The sequence below is a fragment of the Protopterus annectens genome, chromosome 1.part2 (assembly GCF_019279795.1).
Source record: "Protopterus annectens isolate FY-2018-M chromosome 1.part2, PAN1.0, whole genome shotgun sequence".
Taxonomy (NCBI): Eukaryota; Metazoa; Chordata; order Ceratodontiformes; family Protopteridae; genus Protopterus; species Protopterus annectens.
Window position 1 is genome coordinate 1,185,185,773 of NC_056727.1, and position 19,898 is coordinate 1,185,205,670.

Sequence of the window (19,898 nt, forward strand, 5' to 3'; positions counted from 1 at the left end):
ACAGTCAGTATAGTGTCAAAGTAAAAAAAACAACAGTTCGGCACTTTGGCACAGGAATAAATATTCAGCAGATTCCACACACCTCCAGGAATTGTTAGCCTGGATGTGTGTTTTGGGCAGGATTTGCTACTGCGCATCCTGCGAGGTACTTCTCTAATAGAATGCCCAAAACTGTATCTACATTTAGTATTTTAACTGAAAAGTGATCACTTACCCTGGTGTTGAAATGCTATTACTCTCCTACTGTCCCTTAACATCCACTAATCTGACTTTATAGCCAATTTAGGCTACAATATTTATTGCATGCTGTTATCTTAGTGCTAAAACCTAATTTAATCTATTTCTATTATTTTCCTTGCAACTAATACTTTACTTCAGGAGCAGAAGTACTATTATCTTCCCATATTCTTCCTTAGCATCCTCTTATACCCTTGGTCTAAAATGGAATGTCTACTCTCAGCTGTCTTTCTCATAGCACTTATTACTTAGGCAATGTAAACATTGCCGGATGATCACAGATAATGACCTTTTACTTAACTTATCAATATCTGTTTCTGAGAGATGCAAGTACTCAGTTAAATTTCAGACCACATTCTCACAGCCAAAGACATCTTGTGTGCATCACTCACCTATAGCACACACCGCACATACCCATATTAAATTATCATACACAAAGGCGGTTAAAAAATAATTGCCCAAGCCTCAACAGTCTAGCAGGAGAAGACCCAGTATAAACCAAGCACTGCAATTCTGATCAGCAATAACATAGCTGGAAGTGACCAAGAATAAACATATCTTAAATCTATTACATGAAAGCAATCTAATAACACATCTAGCAATATATTGGTGATTGGAGACTTCATAGTTAAGCACACTGATTTCAAACTCACTAGGTTGAACACAGACAGAGTCACAGTGAGCTGTCCCTGAGGCCAAGATTGCTGAGGTTACAAGGTCCTGAGGACCTATAAACCAGACAAATGTGATTATGACATGGTGGCGGTTCATGTTGGTGTAAATGACCTTGTGAGTGAAACCTTGAAAGATATGCAGACAAACATTTTAGAGCACTCCATGTATGCCAGAAATGCAAGTGAGACCCCAGTATTAGGTATAATCCTTCCATCAGTAAGACTGATGCCAAAGTATACAAAAAGGACAACTGGACGTAACATTAGATAAATACCCAGTGTCATTCTAGAAGGATCCAGTATGTGTCAGCATGGGATGAGATGCTTGACATCCATCTTGCTTTGCCAAGGAGAGTTTGCACCTCTCATTCCAAGGCTTCTGCATACAGGTGAAGGCTTTTGCTGCCTCCATGGGCATGGGCCAGTTAATGAAACCTCCTACCTAACTTCCAAAACAAACTAAATACTGGATCATGTCCTGGTGGTTCTACTTAATGTTAGAAGTCTAAGCAACAAACTACTGGACCTTGAGGGCCTCTTCCATCTGAAACACATTTGTGTATGTGTTTTTGTAGAAATCTGCTTTAAGATTCCAGAGATCACTGTCTCAGTAACTGAATTTTGTGCTTACCACTTTATTATATCTGGAAAAACCTTTAGCAATAAATCCATATTTGCTAGAGACCACATTACATCAAGACAGATGCCAATAGACACCCAAGTAGGGTTGCCAGCTTTCTTTGTGGCTAAAACCGGACTAAGGTCATGCCCCTCGCATCACCCATAACCCCACCCATTCCCACCTTGTCTCCCATCCATGCTCCACCCATTTTTTGACATCACAGCAAGATCAGTTGATGAGGACACCCCCTTTTTCTGTTCCGGATGCCTGCTTTCAGCCAATTTCTCCCCAGTTGTCATAAACACTGTTCAAAACTCACTGTGCATACTGTCTTCTGCTTTACTCCTACAATGATTACAGATATTTGGATTTAATTTAAAACATTTATTTCAAATTTTATAGCACAAACCACTGATACACATTTGCTAAACAAAGGAATACCATCTTACAATGAAAACAGACTTAGCATTAAAACTACTCTGCCTTTAAATCTCACATTCACCGAAACAGCATTGCAAATTGTTTTCCCAAGTTTAGAATGACAACATTTTAAAATGTTCTAAGAAATGACAGTACTAACAACAATCATATCTTACATGGCAATGGCATTAAAACGTCTCTACCCTTGAAACTTACATTCATTGAAACAGCATTGAAACTTATACCACATCCAAAGAAAATGCATGGCCATGGGTGGATAAAGATTACCTTTGGTCTGTTTTCAAATCATAAGCCCCTTGCACACAAAACAAGAAACATACATGTGTTCTTTTCTTTGATACACCTTCCTGACTTTATTAAATTATATTCCTTCTATAATACAGCACACTTGTTAGAGCACATTTTAAATGTATTGTTTGAACAATTTACACTCAGTGCAACATACCACTATGCCAAATCAGCAGCTTCCTCAAAAATAGGAAGACTGAAACTTAATGGCTATCATTTAGTGAATTCATTTCTCATAGCTGTCAACCTCTTAGCACAAAAAACCTGGACAAACAAAGCCAATAATGGGGGAATACAAATTCAGTACTTCTCACTATAACTCTCAATTCTTAGCACAAAAACCTGGGCAAAGCTAAGTACTGGTGATGGCTAGGGATTTTAGGCTGTTTTTACTCTGTAGTCAAGGCACAGGGTTTGAGCCTGAATACCTCTAGCCACCAGGTGTATTACATGGGGGGCATTTACACACACACACACACACACACACACACACACTACCTTTGTTGCTAATGCTGCTTTCCAAAACGTCCCTGATACTGATTCTGCTGTGCCTTCCCCATAATATCCAAACACACACACTACCTTCATTGCTAATGCTGCTTTCCAAAGCAGTCATCTCCACTCCAGTAACCTGCCAGAAGAACCATCATCTTGTACAACCAGATCAAAATTAAAAGGAATATACTGCAGTCATCTGCCTAGCTCTCAACCAATCAGGGACAAATTGCAATAAACTCAGTGACCACTCCAGATTTAGTCAAGGACAATCAGGGCGACTTTCAAAATATTAGTGCTATTAACCTGAGAATTGCCAAATAAGCCAATGTGAATTAATATCCATTTTTCACAGTAAAAGTAGTCCATAGCCTCCCCATTTTTCTTTTTTTATACTTATGTAGTTTTATACTGGCAAAGGCTTTGCCACGGAATGAACTAAACAGTACCGCATGTTCAAAGATCCATTATGCAATTAATTGTATAGCAACCTAAAACATTTCAGATATTCTGCACATAATCAAAATTTCATTTGCTTTAAAAGAAACTACCATTTCAAATATCTAAGGTTAACCAAACTGTGCTTCGGCTCACAGTATTCAGAGTAAATAAAAAAATTGTCAGAGACAAAACTAGCACAGAGAGGAGACTGACTGTCATTGGTTCAATATAGTAAAGGGTTGTTGCCTATCTAATCATGCATGAAAAAGGAAAAACACCATGTAATACTGTCTTTCACAACCATGTAACTCAACCCAGAAGCACTTCTCAACTCACCTCCATTACAGATTTGGACTTCTACCCAGTCAGTCGAACTTCAAAAATGCTTGATTGCATTCTGAAAATGCTGCCTTCCCTCCCTGAAATGCTGGCTTCTGCTTCCCGCTCACATCCCCGATGCTGGTTCTCCTATGCTTTCCCCGTAATCCAAAGTCGAACTTCAAAAATCTCTTGCATTGCATTCTGAAAATGCTGCCTTCCCTAGTTTGAAATGCTGGCTTCTGCTTCCCGCTCGCACTACTGGAAGTGAGCTCTTTGAGCTCAATTCCGACAGGCTGGCAGCCCTGAGGGACCTGATGTCATTGCGCACGTGATGATATCAGTGTCAGTGCTGTGAAATTTAAAAAGCCTGGTTTTGAATGAAATTTGTAACCGGACAATTTGTCAGAAAATTGGACAGTCTGGTCATAAACCAGGCAGCTGGCAACCCTACCACAAGTGGTGCTTATAGAAATTCAAATCACAGTACATAGTATCAACTACCAGATCACAGTATGCTACAGGACCCCCACTGTTCTAGAAAATCATATAACATTCCTAAATATTGTTGAAAAACTTCCTGTAAGTATAAATGCTGATATTTTTGATAATTTTGACTACTTAATGATAAGCTAGTTGACCCATACCTCCTCCAAACCTTTCCTTACATCAGAAGCTAGGACAGCAATAGCTAGAACCCAATTAATCTCCACCCTATTCTATTCTTCTCCCATATATACTAACCTTTCTAAAAATAACCTCAACAAACTGGCTATATCATATAACAATATTGCGAGATTTGCCACAAACTCACCTTTCAGGACTCATGACTGTCTGAATCTATAACAACTGGGCTGGCTAGATCTCCTTAATCAGCTACGATTTAACCACCTTACAATAGCTCATAAAACCCTATACCAACCCAGCAACACTCCAATTCTCTCTACCCTCATTACGCCATATAATAACCTCAAGAATTTACACTCCTCTAACAAAATGTTGATTAATACTACCTTATCAAAAAACTTAGCAGGTGACTCCTTATTCAATAACTACGTTGGTAAAGTATGGAATCAACTACCACATGATCTTACATCTCAGACTTCTCTCCCACTCTTTAAAACTAATCTAAAACTTTTTCTCAATAACCACTGGTCATGCTCTTGTACCAACTCTGAGTAACTGTTATCCTTAACTAACTGTTCCACTCCAAAACCACTCTATTTCTACCAATAAACCCTCTGTATACTACACTCTATATATTAACCTATATTTACTTAAATACTAATGTCTCTGAGTCCCCTCTATATACTACACTCTATATATTAACCTATATTTACTTAAATACTAATGTCTCTGAGTCCCCTCTATATACTACACTCTATATATTAACCTGTATTTACTTAAATACTAATGTCTCTGAGTCTCCTCTATATACTACACTCTATATATTAACCTGTATTTACTTAAATACTAATGTCTCTGAGTCACCTCTATATACTACACTCTATATATTAACCTGTATTTACTTAAATACTAATGTCTCTGAGTCCCCTCTATATACTACACTCTATATATTAACCTGTATTTACTTAAATACTAATGTCTCTGAGTCCCCTCTATATACTACACTCTATATATTAACCTATATTTACTTAAATACTAATGTCTCAGAGTCCCCTCTATATACTACACTCTATATATTAACCTGTATTTACTTAAATACTAATGTCTCTGAGTCCCCTCTATATACTGCACTCTATATATTAACCTATATTTACTTAAATACTAATGTCTCTGAGTCCCCTCTATATACTACACTCTATATATTAACCTATATTTACTTAAATACTAATGTCTCAGAGTCCCCTCTATATACTACACTCTATATATTAACCTATATTTACTTAAATACTAATCTCTCGGAGTCCCCTCTATATACTACACTCTATATATTAACCTATATTTACTTAAATACTAATGTCTCTGAGTCTCCACTACTATTTTCCTTATTTGTCTATTTAAGTCAATTTTTTTCTATTTTTTTATGTAATATTTCAGTCATTTTTTTATTTTTTTCTTCTATTCTTTATGTAAACTTTTTTTTTACTCAATTTTGTATTACTGTCTTTCGATGCCTTTTGTAATCATTTATGTTACATTTTAAATTTTTGTAAGTTTTTTTTTTCCTCTGGAGCTTTTCTCCCCAGGCTTCTACTGAAAATGGACATGTATCCAGTTGGACTAGCCCGGTCAACAAATGTAAAATAAAAATAAAATAAATAAAATAAACATAGGATAAAAACAAAACTTCTTAGATTATATAAACAAGAACTGTATGGATCAAATTGTTGAAGACCCCACTAGAGCACAAAATATAGTTGACCTAGTCCTAACATAGGATCTGTATGTAGCATTCCCAAGATATCATGCTAATTGGTCAAGTCAGATCATAAATGAGTAACTTTCACTATCAAATTCTCCAAATTGTCAGTAGCAAATACCACAGAAATTAAATACTTCAAATGTACAAATCCACTATGATTTTGTGACAAAGTCTCAAAATTCAAGTATAACAGTATCACATATAATGTTAATATTGCAAAGAGTTATACAAACCAATTCTACTCACATCTGGGAAATATATTAACTTGGCAGTCCCAACTAGATTCAAATAAATGGGGACATTTAAAAGCAAACCAGTGCAGTGGTCCAAAAGCATTACTAAACTTTATAAAAAAATGAAGAAACTCCTTCACCTTGATAGCAGAACAAAAGATTCCCAAATTAAGGAAGAACATCAAACAGTTACTTAAGAAACTTCAAAAGAACTTCAGGAATATGAAGACATCCCATGAATTAAGATTAGCTAAGGATGCCAAAGACAACTACAAATCCTTTAGATATGTCATATAAATAAGGAATAACACTTGACATTGCTCAGGGCTTGTTTATAATGGTACTATCTACTCTGATCCAACGGAAATTGTCAACATACTGGCTAATACATTTAGTGACAAATTTATCACAGAGACAGCTATTCCAAGCCCATTTATCATAGATATAATCAAACCATCAACCATCACAAAAAAGAAACATTTACAGAAAGTACTCTTGTAAATGACAAACACCTCATCCACGGAGTCTGTCATTATATCCAGCTGCTTACTAAATAGCACAAAACAAGCAATGGTGGACCCACTCCTTAATCTCTTTAACTTAGGCCAAGATATGTAATTTGTCTTATAGGTGCAGCACACAGCTGCTGTGATGCCACTCCACAAGAGTGAGCCCACCATTGTCATTAGAAATTACAGAAATACCAGTCTAAAGGGTCTTAAATGCAAAGTCATGGAATATATCATAACTGACTTAATTAACTATGATATCAGAAATCTTATCAAACTCGACTCCCAGCAATTTGGCTTTGCCAAGGGTACATTTCTAATGACTCTAGTGAACTTCATTGAGAGGGTTAATCAGGCCATAGACTGCAGAGAAGCTGTCCACATAATGTATCTTGACCTAGCCAAGGCATTTGAACTTATACCTCATGCAAATATGACAAACAAGCTGAAGGAGCTCCAGATTGCCCCATATGTGGTTAGACTGACAGCCAGCTAGCTTAGAAGCAGGATTCACACAGTAAGGGTAGGGATTACATCCTCCAAGAGCTTGAAGTAAACGAGTGGAGTTCCTCACTGAGCTGTTCTTGGACTTCTGTTATTTTGTATTTACTTCTCAAATCTCTATTATATCAAACAGTATCTCTGATTAACAGAATATGTGGAGGTTTCTAAGGTGGGAGTTATCAAGATCCCCTCTGACATACAAAGCCAAACTATAAATACTTCTTTAGTTATGACATGAAAAAAAAGAACAGCACTCAGCATTGCTTAGAACTTACACTTGATAATAGCTGGTGTACAAAAATGGGCTCAATCTCAGCGTTAAAAGGTGTACCATTGTCACATTCGGTAAGCAATGCCTGGCTCCAGCTTATAGTATAAAAGACATACCACTTCAAAATGTAAAGGTAATGAGAGACCTGGGTACTTGAATGTATAGCTCCCTCTCATTTGAACGTAATATTACAATAGTGGATATTTAAGTCTTTTACCTTGCACAGCTGATAGCAAAAGATATTTCTTCCAGATCAAAACAAATCCTCATCTCCTTGTACTCTCCACTGATTAGAGCCATCATTTTGCATACCCCCTCCTTTTGGACCACACCTTACTAAGCATATTGTGCAACTGGAAAGACCCCAAAGGTTTTTAACTGAAAGTATCATGGTCTTAAAATATCTGAGAAACCAAGAGAGACTGGAGGTTATATCTCTATATTCCATATCGTAAAACTTTTTAACGGTGATCTGTGTCTTGCTTATAGGGCTATAAGGAATCCAGTAGTCCAAGAACGTTTATACCTCTAAAAATCAATCACTCCACCTAACCACTAAAGCCAGAGACCTAAATCTACTCAAATAAGACATGGTGGAGGGATAGATTTGTCATAAACACATCACATCTGTGCAACAAACTTTCTCTCCAAGTTAAGCAGCGTTACTTACTGTCTTCCTTTAAAAAGTAGCTGGACTACTAGATGGGTATTCATAAGTTCATCACTGATATCACTGGCTGGGGCCTCTTTGAAAAGGGAGGCAAGGCCTAAGGGTGGGCACTGGCAAGGCCGAAATGGTCTTGTGGCTCAGTTGCTTTGTAAATTCTATGATCCTATGATCCCCTTCCCAAAACAAAAACAGCTCTTACAATTTAAACAGCAAAATCTTTATTCTGCACAATCATCTATCCCATTAAAAGCATCACCAGCCATTGAAAACAAGTGGGTCTTCACACAGTAAGTCATATGAAGATGTGGAAGGTATAATAACCAGAGGCATAGCTGTCTAAATCTGTTCCCTGTGTCAGTATCACAAACCAGTGCCCCACCCCCTCAGCTCTTCAAGTACAGATCAAAAAAAAAAATGTGCCCTGCACAAGCCCTCTTTTCTCCGCCACAGTTTATTTAAAAAAAAAATATTTTAAACTGTACCAAACCACGTAGCAAACAGTTGCTACAATTTAGACCACACATGGGACGCTGCAGTGCTCAGGTTTGGTTGCAAACACAATACAGTCTTTTAAAAGCTGATATTGCACTAAAGAGTGATTGCGATGATCAGTGGCCAATTGCATCCACCCAACACTTTGTGCCTAAGGTCACTACCCCTTTTACCCCATCATAGCAACACACAAATTGTCAAAAGTTGACAGTCTTTACTGAGCTTCGTAGTACTCATGCCTCTTTTTTGGGTAGAAAAGAATATCCAAAACATGATTGCAGACTTGCCTATAACAATTATTTTTTTTTTCCAGACAGCAGTAAAATAATATTTTCCTGATACACTAACCTAATGGTTTAAATACTACCTATCTAGCATTTAGGATTTTAGTAACTATAACATGGCTACTGAGCTACAGTAAGACTTAAAAATGAAATTTTGTGAATTTGAAACTGCCAAAAAAGTCAAAGAGCATTGAGTTATCATCTGTCTTTGTGCAGCCCTAATTAGAGTAATTATTGATTACAATGCCCGCTTTAGGGTGTAACTTATTTTTCATATTAAACAACTGGAAAGGCCCCAGATATTTTTCACTAATTATATGGTTGCCCTAAAATCATTGCATTACAGAAGAGGCTTGAAGTGAGATGCCTTTAATTGTTTCCTTTTGTGGGGATCTGTGTCTTATGTCCTGTGCCATTAGGGACCCCATTTTCCTTTATCTCCCGTATCTTAACCAGTACATAGCTCCAATAGTACCAGAACTAGGGACTTAAATCTCTACCATCACATTAATAAAACACACAGTTGTGACATATTTTACCTAATGTGTACCCTGTCTCTGGAACAAACTAATGCTGCAAGTTAAACATAGTGAAACTGTAGTGTCCTTCAGACTGAACCTGGATAACTGGATGGGTACCCATAAACATACTCGTGGCATGATCTCCTTTGTCCTTCTTGAGAAGAGGGGGTGGTTACAGCATGAGGGTGGGTACTAGCAAGATTTAAATGGTACTGAGACTTAACTGCCTTGTATTTCCTATGATACTATATCCCTATGACTTAATAACTTTGATCAGTGCATCACACTCCGCTTATTCTATTTTAGGCAATCAATCTTATTTTTATCAGTGTGACTTCATTTTCAGTAACATATTTGTAAACTTTAGATTACTATTTCCTTTAATAATTTCCTTCTCAGCATTGCTTACATGATTGTCCTTAATTTTAAATAAGACTGAGACAAGACAATGTTATTCTGGAGTTTCATTTTTGAGACTGCATTTTACTGGCCCATGAAAGTGCTTTCACTGCCAAATCTCCTGATCCCACTGATAATCTAAAACAACTCATGGTACTGAGAAGGCATATTCAAGACACAAAAATGCATGTTTTCAGCTGAATCCTGCAAATAGAGTTTGTTCATGAGTTTTAACAAGATAGTGCCCTCTTTACTGTCCTGTGTTTGATCTGCATAACTGTGTTACATAAATGTTTGCTTTGATGGCACTATTGATAAATCTATCTTATTCATTCACATTACACCAAGCCTTGCTTCTTTCTTTTGTCTAGTAATGTCCAGTTTATTAAATTCTGTCTTTCTGAAATCCAAATCTTTTACTTTTGATTGTTTACATCGCTACAATTAAGCTGACAGTTAACTATACAATTATGATCACATCTTTCCAATGATTTTTCCACATTTTTGTAGTAAGCCCTCTGTCCTTCCTGATTTCAGAACATCATGTCCCAAACTCATTGTTTGTGAATGTATTGTCAGACTAGCTAGTTGGTAGCTGCTCCTTCTGCTCAATCAGGTCTGATGTTATCCATTGAAAGTCATTGTAAAGTATTTCAAGTAACATATCAATCAGTAAAGTCTTTTATCAGCAATGTCATAACTTTCTGTGTCATCCTAAGCAAGTTGTTTTCTTATAAGTTCATAGGAGGTTACTAAGCTAATGTCCCTAGGACCTTTACAAACCTAGCCATGTGATACCTGTGTTCCATAATTAACTATTGGTAGATGGTTTGATTGTTTGCAAAGAGAATATATGATCAGCATAGGCTGCCTTTGTCCATGGGAGACGTACAGTAGGTACCACTTCAGGGGTGAATTTATGGTCTCCCATGCAGTTGTCCAGGTTGCAGTTAAATAGGGTCATTGAAGAGCTCTGCTTATTGTGAATTAGGAGTTTATTCCAGAGGAGTGGCAATCTCTGGGAGATATATCTGTCTCTCCAGCATGTTTTGTTTAGGTCACAGGCTAGGTTGAGATCCCAGGAGTGAGTGACTCTTGTCCCATTTGATTTGCGGATGTCCATGAGGGTGGGATCAGAGACTGCTCTGTAGGCCAGACACAGGTTGCTTCTCAGCAGCCTGTAAGATACAGAGTACAGCAGCTGGAATTTCAGTCTTCCATGTAGGTCATGTTTTGGAGTCCTTGAATACTCTTGGTCAGGAACCTCTGTGGTCTGTCCAGCTACTGTAAGTGTCTGGTGAGGTACATGCAAAAGGGAGCATTATATTCTATTAGTGGTCTGAAGAGAGTGGAGTACAGAGGAGTTATAACATCCTTGGTCTTGGATGCGATGCCCTTACTTATGAGGTTTGTAACATAAAAGGCTTTTCTTACTATTCTAGACACATGGTGATCGAAGTTCAGACTACTATCAGCTGTGTTCCCAAGTCACAGAGCATTGGGTTCAAGCTTAGGAGGGGGTGTTGCCTATATTATAATTTGCAGGGGCTACCTCTTTGCCAAAAGGGGCAATGATGTACTTTTTTGCTTTTAGTTTTAGACTGTGGCTTCCTCCTGTAATATGCTAATATCTTTAGTGGACTCAATGATTGCCCCCAGTTTGCAGTCATCTGTGAACTTGGTAAGCCACAGATAATCTACTTTTACCTGGACTTCTAAGAAATAGATTCCAAAGAGTAGATGCCTTGGAGTCAGCTACTTTCACATTGTGTGTTCTACCTGTGAGCCAGTTTGCAACCCAACTAGTGATATAGGAGTTGATGCCTAGCTTAGTGAGTTTTTCTAAGATTCCTGAGTAAGGAATGGTATTAAAGGCCTTGGACAGATCAAGGTAGGCTGTATGAACCACCTTGCCTTCATCCACAGCTCTGGTGACTGACTCAAAGTAGTTGACTGAGTTGAGCAGGCATAATAGTTTGGAGATTCCCTATATCCTTGTTTATTAGATCCATGATGATATGTTCCATAGCTTTGCATATCAAACTTGTCAGGCTAATGGGGCGATAGTTCCCAGGGTCTGTAGTCACTCCTCCTTTGTGAAGAGGGATGACTATAGCAGTGTGCCATTCGGTAGGGACAAAGCTTAAGGTGAGGCTGTGATTGAACAGGGCACACAGGTGAGGTGCCAGTTCACTCTGTAGTTCATGTAGAACACAGCCAAGGATATTGTCAGGTCCCATAAAAACTGTATTCTTGACTTTGTACAGTGCTGTCTTAACCTGTGCAGCAGTAACACTGGGGGCCTGGTAATCTACTGGTATTGTGCTTGGTCTTTTGGGGGGTAAAGTTAGCACTGAATCTGTCGGCCAGTATATTGGCAATATCTGTTGGCTCGGTATAGGAGGTACCATTGTGCAGTACCTCAGAGCAAATCTGGGTATTGCCATGGAGATTATTTACATAACTACAGAAGGCCTTGTGTTGCCTTTACTATCTGCTGCAATTCTGTTTTCATAACTAGCTTTAGAGGATTTGATGAGGGATCTCAACCTTTTGTTGAGGCTGATAAGGGAGTTTTTCCAGTCTTGGGACTTCACCTTATTCTACATCAATTTCGTCCTTCATTTGTAGAGTTTGTTTATGGCAGGTGGCCACCAGATTGGCTTCCTTTTTTTGGAGGACAGTGTCCTGATTCTATTGCCAGCTGTGATATTGAGAAAAGATAAGAGTTTGTTCTCATTTATCGTCTGCACTTTTGATTTAATATCTCTGTAATCTGTACAACTGTTTTTACTCTCCTTATTGTTGTGTGATATAGCTGAATATCTGATAGTGTTGACCTTGGTTTCTAGTGAAATCCTTTGTCTAGAGGCCTATCTGTTTCCTTAGTGAGAGAAAGTGAACAGAACTGGTTTAATCTAGCCAGGGTATTCCTGCATCTGTTATTGTTTGGATAATTGGTCTGGTTTCTGTTCTGTGCTTTTAATAGCCAGTGTTTTAAATCAGATATACCTGTTGCTCAGGCTGCTGCCGAGAGACTGACCTACTGCCAGCTGTGATATTGAGAAAACATAAGAATTTATTCTCATTTATCATCTGCACTTTTGATTTACTATCTCTGTAATCTGTACAACTTTTTTTTACCACCCACTCTCCCAGTTCTTCTTGTGGTCTTTTTGTCTTGGTGGCTTTGAGTTGCCCGCCTCTGGTATAAATTGATACTGGACCCCCCCCCCCCCCAGTCACATTACTTCAGCTCATTCTACTGTTAATAGTGAGAACTTAGGAAAGGCCCACCCCTTTAGTGTCTACATATTGAATTATCTCATTATCTTCTGTCTCTTCACTTTCTAGTAAAAAAAAAAAAAAAATGTTTCCTAACTTTCCTGGAACTAGTGTAGTCCAGATACAGATTTGCTGTATCCAGGACTTTTTGTAAGCTTCTGAGCGGTGCGGTTCAATTTTTCCCTTAGATCTGCTAGTTCTCTGCTCTCCTGCACTTTTATTAGCTTATTAGTCTAGCACTTTACCAGACTTCTTGTAGCAATTATTGTAGCACACAACAGTGCTACCAGCACTAAACATTCTAAAAGGAATCAGCTCCGGTACTTATTATAAATGCCCACCCGCTCCAGACATGTCTAAAGGTCAGTTCCCTGTGCTTTCTCCTATTAGCCTGGTGAGCTTGGTCATCCTGAGTCAATGTAGCAACTGCCTCATGTACACTGACAACCCTCTCATCTTACCTCCCAACACTCAGACTTGCGAGAGATGCACGTACATATCCAAATTGGAAGCCATGCACTCTACAGCCAAGACCCGAATAGCTGGTCAAGAGGAGAAGATCAACACTTGCACCACAACACATGGAACACATAGCCCTCCAAAACACACACCAGCACTGCCTTCACATAAAAACACAAAGCACACACCCACCTTCGTGGAGGCTTTCAATACAAATCTACACAAACAGCAGAGACCTCCAAGGTAGAAATGCACTCGACCACCACAACATAACACTAATCATGAGACACATAACTCTCCTAAACAGTGTGCCACTCAACCAAAGCCCCTAAGGCAAAACAACATACCCAGCACACTAGTCATAGGTGACTCGATAGTGAGGTGCACTGATGTCCCACTCACTAGGTTGGATAAGAAGAAAGTAACAGTCAGCTGCCTGTCAGCTGCCAAGATCCACCACATAATGCATGCACTCAGGTCCCTCAACAACAGGTACAAATATGACTCTGTCACTGTACATGTGGGTGTGAATGACCTGAGATGTACCTCCCTGGACTACATGAAAAGAGACATGGAGGAGCTCTTGATTTATGTAGCCCAGATAGGTATGACCCTAGCCCTGAGCAGCCTCCTACCATCAACCAAAATGATACCACAGTACAATTTCAACAATTGGCTAAGTTTCTGGTGTCATTCTAAGGGGATCCAGTATCTGTCTGTCTGGGATGACATGATTTAGAGACCTAGATGCTTTGCCAGACATGGCCTGCATCTGTCATCCCTGGGCTTCCGGATACTGGTCAAGGCTCTTGCCACCCCTATTGTGCCTTTTTTAGGTGGTATTCCAAACACCAAATTACTACTGTGACAGCTACAAACAAATGCAATCTGAGGGTCATGCTGCTCAATGCTAGATGTCTAAATCTCAAAAGGCACTCGCTCGAAGCACTACTTAAAATGGAGAACATTGACATTTGTGCTGTAACAGAGACCTGGTTCAAGGCAGCAGATAACACCCCTGGATTGCTGTTGTGAAACAACTTAAAATGCATGGCAACAGGACTAGCAACTTTTTCCATTTTTATGTCTCTAATGTGCTCCTGCAGTCTCAATTTAAAACTTCTCTTAGCTTCACCTATATAAAAGAGACTGCAGGAGCATCTGAGAACATAAATAACATTAGATGTTACACAAGTAAAATGTCCTTTAAGACTAAAGGGAACACCATTGATATGACTAAAAAAATCGACGACATATTTACATGCTGAGGATCTAGTATAACCACTAGTGCCCAATATACCTAAAGTGCTGCATAACTTATCCACTAGCTTAACAAATTTACTGTGTACAATAATGCCCTGTATGTTTCTACCTCTTCTGTACGAAAATATAAGAAATCTGTATAATGTATGACAAAACACTTTAAATTTAAATAAAAATGGACAAAAATGCTTATCTTAACTTGTTCATGAGAAAAAACATTGTAAGAAATGACTATGTACATTTGCCTGACTTCTAACTTATCTTGTCTAGTATTACTGCCAGTATATCTTCTGTAATGTTTCATAACAGAGGTACTGGCTGCTGATACATTATTTTGTATCAATACATTATTTTTTAGTTTAACCAGTGCCTTCTGGATGTTTCTAAATATAATAGAAATACAGTAGTTATGTTTTAGATATTAATTAAAGTGTTTTATAATTGATAGTTAATGTTTTGTATAAAATGGCACTGTTTTTTACTTGCTGATGTACTCCTAGAAGGCATTTATTGCTGAAGCACTAGAGACTTGAGAGGTTCTTCTTAATAAAGTGCAAGCTGATGAATTTTATATTTTTCCACTGGCCTTTTTGTTGTATTTTCATTCTTTTGGTACTTTTTTGTTGTATTTTTATAACTCATTCCATACCTTTTGGCCCCAGAACTTGGACTGAAGCTCCAAAGGCGGTGGTGTTCCCATATTCATAAAGGATGTGCACACCTGGAGACTGGTAGCCCAACATGACACATCAGAGATTCATCAGGTGCAGTTAACATTGGGTAAGACAGCAATTCAGGTCGCAGCCTGCTATAGGTACTCAACCATGATGCAAGACTCACACTCCACATTCCTAAGCACCCTGGAGAATATTAGGGTCCAACCTAACACTGTCATACTGGGTGACTTCAACTACCCCTCCATTAACTGGAAAAACTACTCATGTACCGATATACTTGCCCAATGTTTCCGGGAATTCCTTAATTCAAATACCCTGGACCAGCTCGTTCTTAACCCCACTACAGGTAGCAACATCCTTGATGTGGTCATTACCAACATGGGCGACTGTTGCTGTACACCAATAGTCAACTCCTCCCTGGTTAGATCTGACCGCAAAATAATCACCTTGGAAATCCACATCCCCCCCCCACTCCTCCCCCCCGCAAATGTAGCCACCATGAAAAACGTCTCCAAATCTAACTTTGAGCTCCTAAATACAGAGGTGGCTAACTTCACGGCACCCTTGCAATTGGAGGAGAGCTGAATGCCTGCCAAATCATACACTAATGCCCTGTACGAACACGTACACAAATGCATGGATCTCGCCATACCCAATAGAACCAAGACGCACTCCTCCAAAAAAAGGAAGCCAATCTGGTGGTCCTCTGCCATAAACAAACTCTACAACAGAAGGAGGAAACTGATGAGAAATAAGGCGAAGTCCCAATAATGGAAAAACGCCCTTATCAGCCTCAACCAAAAGTTGAGATTCCTCATCAAATCCTCTAAAGCTAGCTATGAAAACAGAATTGCAGCAGATAGTAAAGACAACCACAAGGCCTTCTATAGTTATGTAAAGAATCTCCACGGTAATACCCAGATTTGCTCGAAGCTGTTGCACAATGGCACCTCCTATACTGAGCCAACAAATATTGCCAATATACTGGCCAACAGATTCAGTGCCAACTTTACCCCTCTCTCTCCCATCAATGAACCAATCACAATAGCAGCAGATTTCCAGGCAGCCAGTATTACTGCTGCACAGGTTAAAACAGCACTGTCCAAGGCCAAGAATACAGCTTCTATGAGACCTGACAATATCCCTTGCTGTGTTCTACATGAACTACAGAGTGGACTGGCACCTCACCTGTGTGCCCTCTTCAGTCACAGCCTCACCTCAGGCTTTGCCCCTACTGAATCGCACTGCTACAGGTGTCCCTCGCCACAAAGGAGGAGTGACTATAGACCATGGGAACTATTGCCCTATTAGCCTGACAAGTCTGATATGCAAAGCTATGGAATGCATCATCATGGACCTAATAAACAAAGATATAGGGAACCTCCAAACTCTGGATCCCACACAGTTTGGTTTTGTGAAGGGTAGATCATGCCTGTTCAACCTGGTTGACTTCTTTGAGTTAGTCACCAGATCTGTGGATGAAGGCAATGTGGATCATACAGCCTACCTTGATCTGGCCAAGGCCTTTGATACCATTCCCCATTCAGGAATCATAGAAAAACTCACTAAGCTAGGCATCAACCCCTATATCACTAGGTGGGTTGCAAACTGGCTCACAGATAAAACCCACAGTGTGAAAGTAGCTGACTCCAAGTCAGACTGCTGACCAGTCATGAGTGGAGTCCCACAGGGTTCGGTCCTGGGTCCTCTGCTGTTTGGTATCTACTTCTGTGAAGTCCAGGCCAGCACGAAGGGACTCTGGCTGACAAAGTTTTCAGACAATTGCAAGTTGAGAGCCATAATTAACTCAACAAGTGATGTTGACATCCTACAGAAAGGCCTTACTGAGACTAATGACTGGTGTCAGAAGCATGCCCTTAAGCTCAATGCCAAAAATATGTCGTCATCCCCTTTGGGAAAAACCCAGTTCCCATGAATTACCACATTGATGGTAGTCCACTAAACACAGAAGGCGTCATAAGAGATCTTGGAACACAGGTTGACAGCAACCACTCTTTTGACCACCACATTGTCACTGTGGTCAGAAAGTCCTTCTATGTGGCACATCTCATTACTAAGGGTTTTGCATCCAGGAAGAAAGAGGTCATTGTCTCCCTCTACTCTTCCCTCATTAGGCCAATCATCGAGTACAATGCCTCATTTGGCATATGCTTCACTAGACACCTACAACAACTGGGGAGGCCACAAAAATACCTCACAAAGGGGATCTTAGGCCTTAAACACTTGTCCTATATGGACAGACTAAAAAACCTCCAACTATTCTCTGTCCCATATCGCCTACTTAGAGGACTCTGCTTGACTTACAAGGCCATGTCTGACCCAGCTCTGTTAGAAATGCTACATCTAAAGAAATCCCAATCCCTCCACACTACACCCTCTAGAGACCTCAACCTCATTACCACAATCAACAGAACAAGCTGGAGGGACAGGTTCATAACCCGGAGACTGCCCATGCTATGGAATAGACTTCCCATACATGTCAAGTGGAGTGTCTCACTGGCCGTCTTCAAGAGAAATCTTGATGAGCGGATGAGAAATAGAAAATTCACCCCAGGGATCACTCCAGTGGTTCTACTTGACAGAGACACTGGGAACTAAAGTCAGGTGGCACGATGCCAGAGTAATCCTATGAGCTAGGCTTGCAAAGGCTCCAGGGCAATTAGCCTAGTACACACCTATGAACCTGTTGGGTATGCGAGATCCATACATTTGGGTACGTGTTTGTACAGTGCATTGGTACATGATTTGGCAGTCATGCAACTATTCTCCATTTGCATGGGTGCTGTGAGGTTAGCCACCTCTGTTTTTAGGAGCCCAGAGTTAGCTTTGTAGAAGTTTTTTATGGTGGTTACCTTTGCTGGGGGGTGGGAGGGATGTGGATTTCTAAGGTGATTAGTTTGTGGTCAGATCTAACCAGGGAGGAGTTGACTATTAGTACAGAGCAATGGTCACCCATGTTAGTAATGACCAGGTCAAGGATATTGCTACCTCTAGTCGGCGTAAGAATGAGCTGTTCCAGGGCATTGGAATTAATGAATTCCAGGAAACGTTGGGCAAGTGTATTGGTACATGAGTAGTTTTCCCAGGTAATGGAGGGGTAGTTGAAGTCGCCCAGTATGAGTGTGTTAGGTTGGACGCTAATATTCTCCAGGATGCTTAAGAATGTGGAGTGTGAGTCTTGGAACATGGTTGGGGACCTATAAGAGTCTACAACCTGAATCGCTGTCTTACCCAATGTTAGCTGCAGTATCTCTGATGCATTATATTGGGCTACTAGTCTGGAGGTATGCACATCCTTTATGAACATGGAAACACCACCACCTTTTGAGCTTTGGTCCAAGTTCTGGGGCCAAAAGATGTGGAATGAGTTATAGCCTGGTAGTGCAACAGTCTCACATATACATCCTTAGTAAATACATTCCAACCTTAAAGAATATACCCTCATTAAACAAATAATTCTTCCCCACAAAATTAAATCTCATTGCAGTGAAACATCTGCATTGTGAAAGTTACTGTAAATAACTGTGTTATTGTAATGACTGGTTTATCCCATTGTCAATTTAACTTAACTCTTACAACAGGAGTACAAGATTCCTTTATTACTAGAAATAGCATATTCGTAGAACAGTTCACTACTGCATAATTCTAATCTTCCAAGATTTTAAGATGAAAGGAATGTTACTAAAGCTATTCCCAGGCAAAAAGTACAAAAATAAAAGAATCAGAACTTTGTGTATGCTATATATATGTGTGTGTGTGTGTGTGTGTGTGTGTGTGTGTGTGTGTGTGTGTGTGTGTGTGTGTGTGTGTGTGTGTGTGTATTACAGCTTGTCAGTAGGTCTTCACTTTTAAGTAATTTATGACACCAATTTCCATGAATTATTTCCAGCACAGCTCGGTTTTAGACTTGTTCTGAAAGTGTTACATCTAGAAGTCTATTCTTCTGAATGGCAAATGCTGACACCTTATCAAAACTAACCAGACATAATTATTTTGTGTCAAGAAAGAAGATACACCTGCCTGGCTGTACAATAGCAGAAGAGAATTAAATATATCACTTAGCTTCACATGCATCAATATCTAGGCCTTCATGTCAAAGTTAAACAAAATGTCAGCACCCTGCAACCATTTTGAGATAAATATTCATTGCACTGGAACAATATTCCTTTCATGGCAGGAAAAGCAACATCCACAGCAGCCCATTTCTATCACTCAAGCTACTATGGATAATATGAATAAATCATACCAAATTTCAATTAGAAACATAAAGATGACTTGCCACCAGGACAGCAGATTACACTGCTATCAATCATTATGGTCATCAGAGAGCAATTACTTGAAGCTGCTCATCAGTTTACATCCAGCCTTTAAAGTAAAAATGTCATCAAAATATAAATAAGAATAAAAT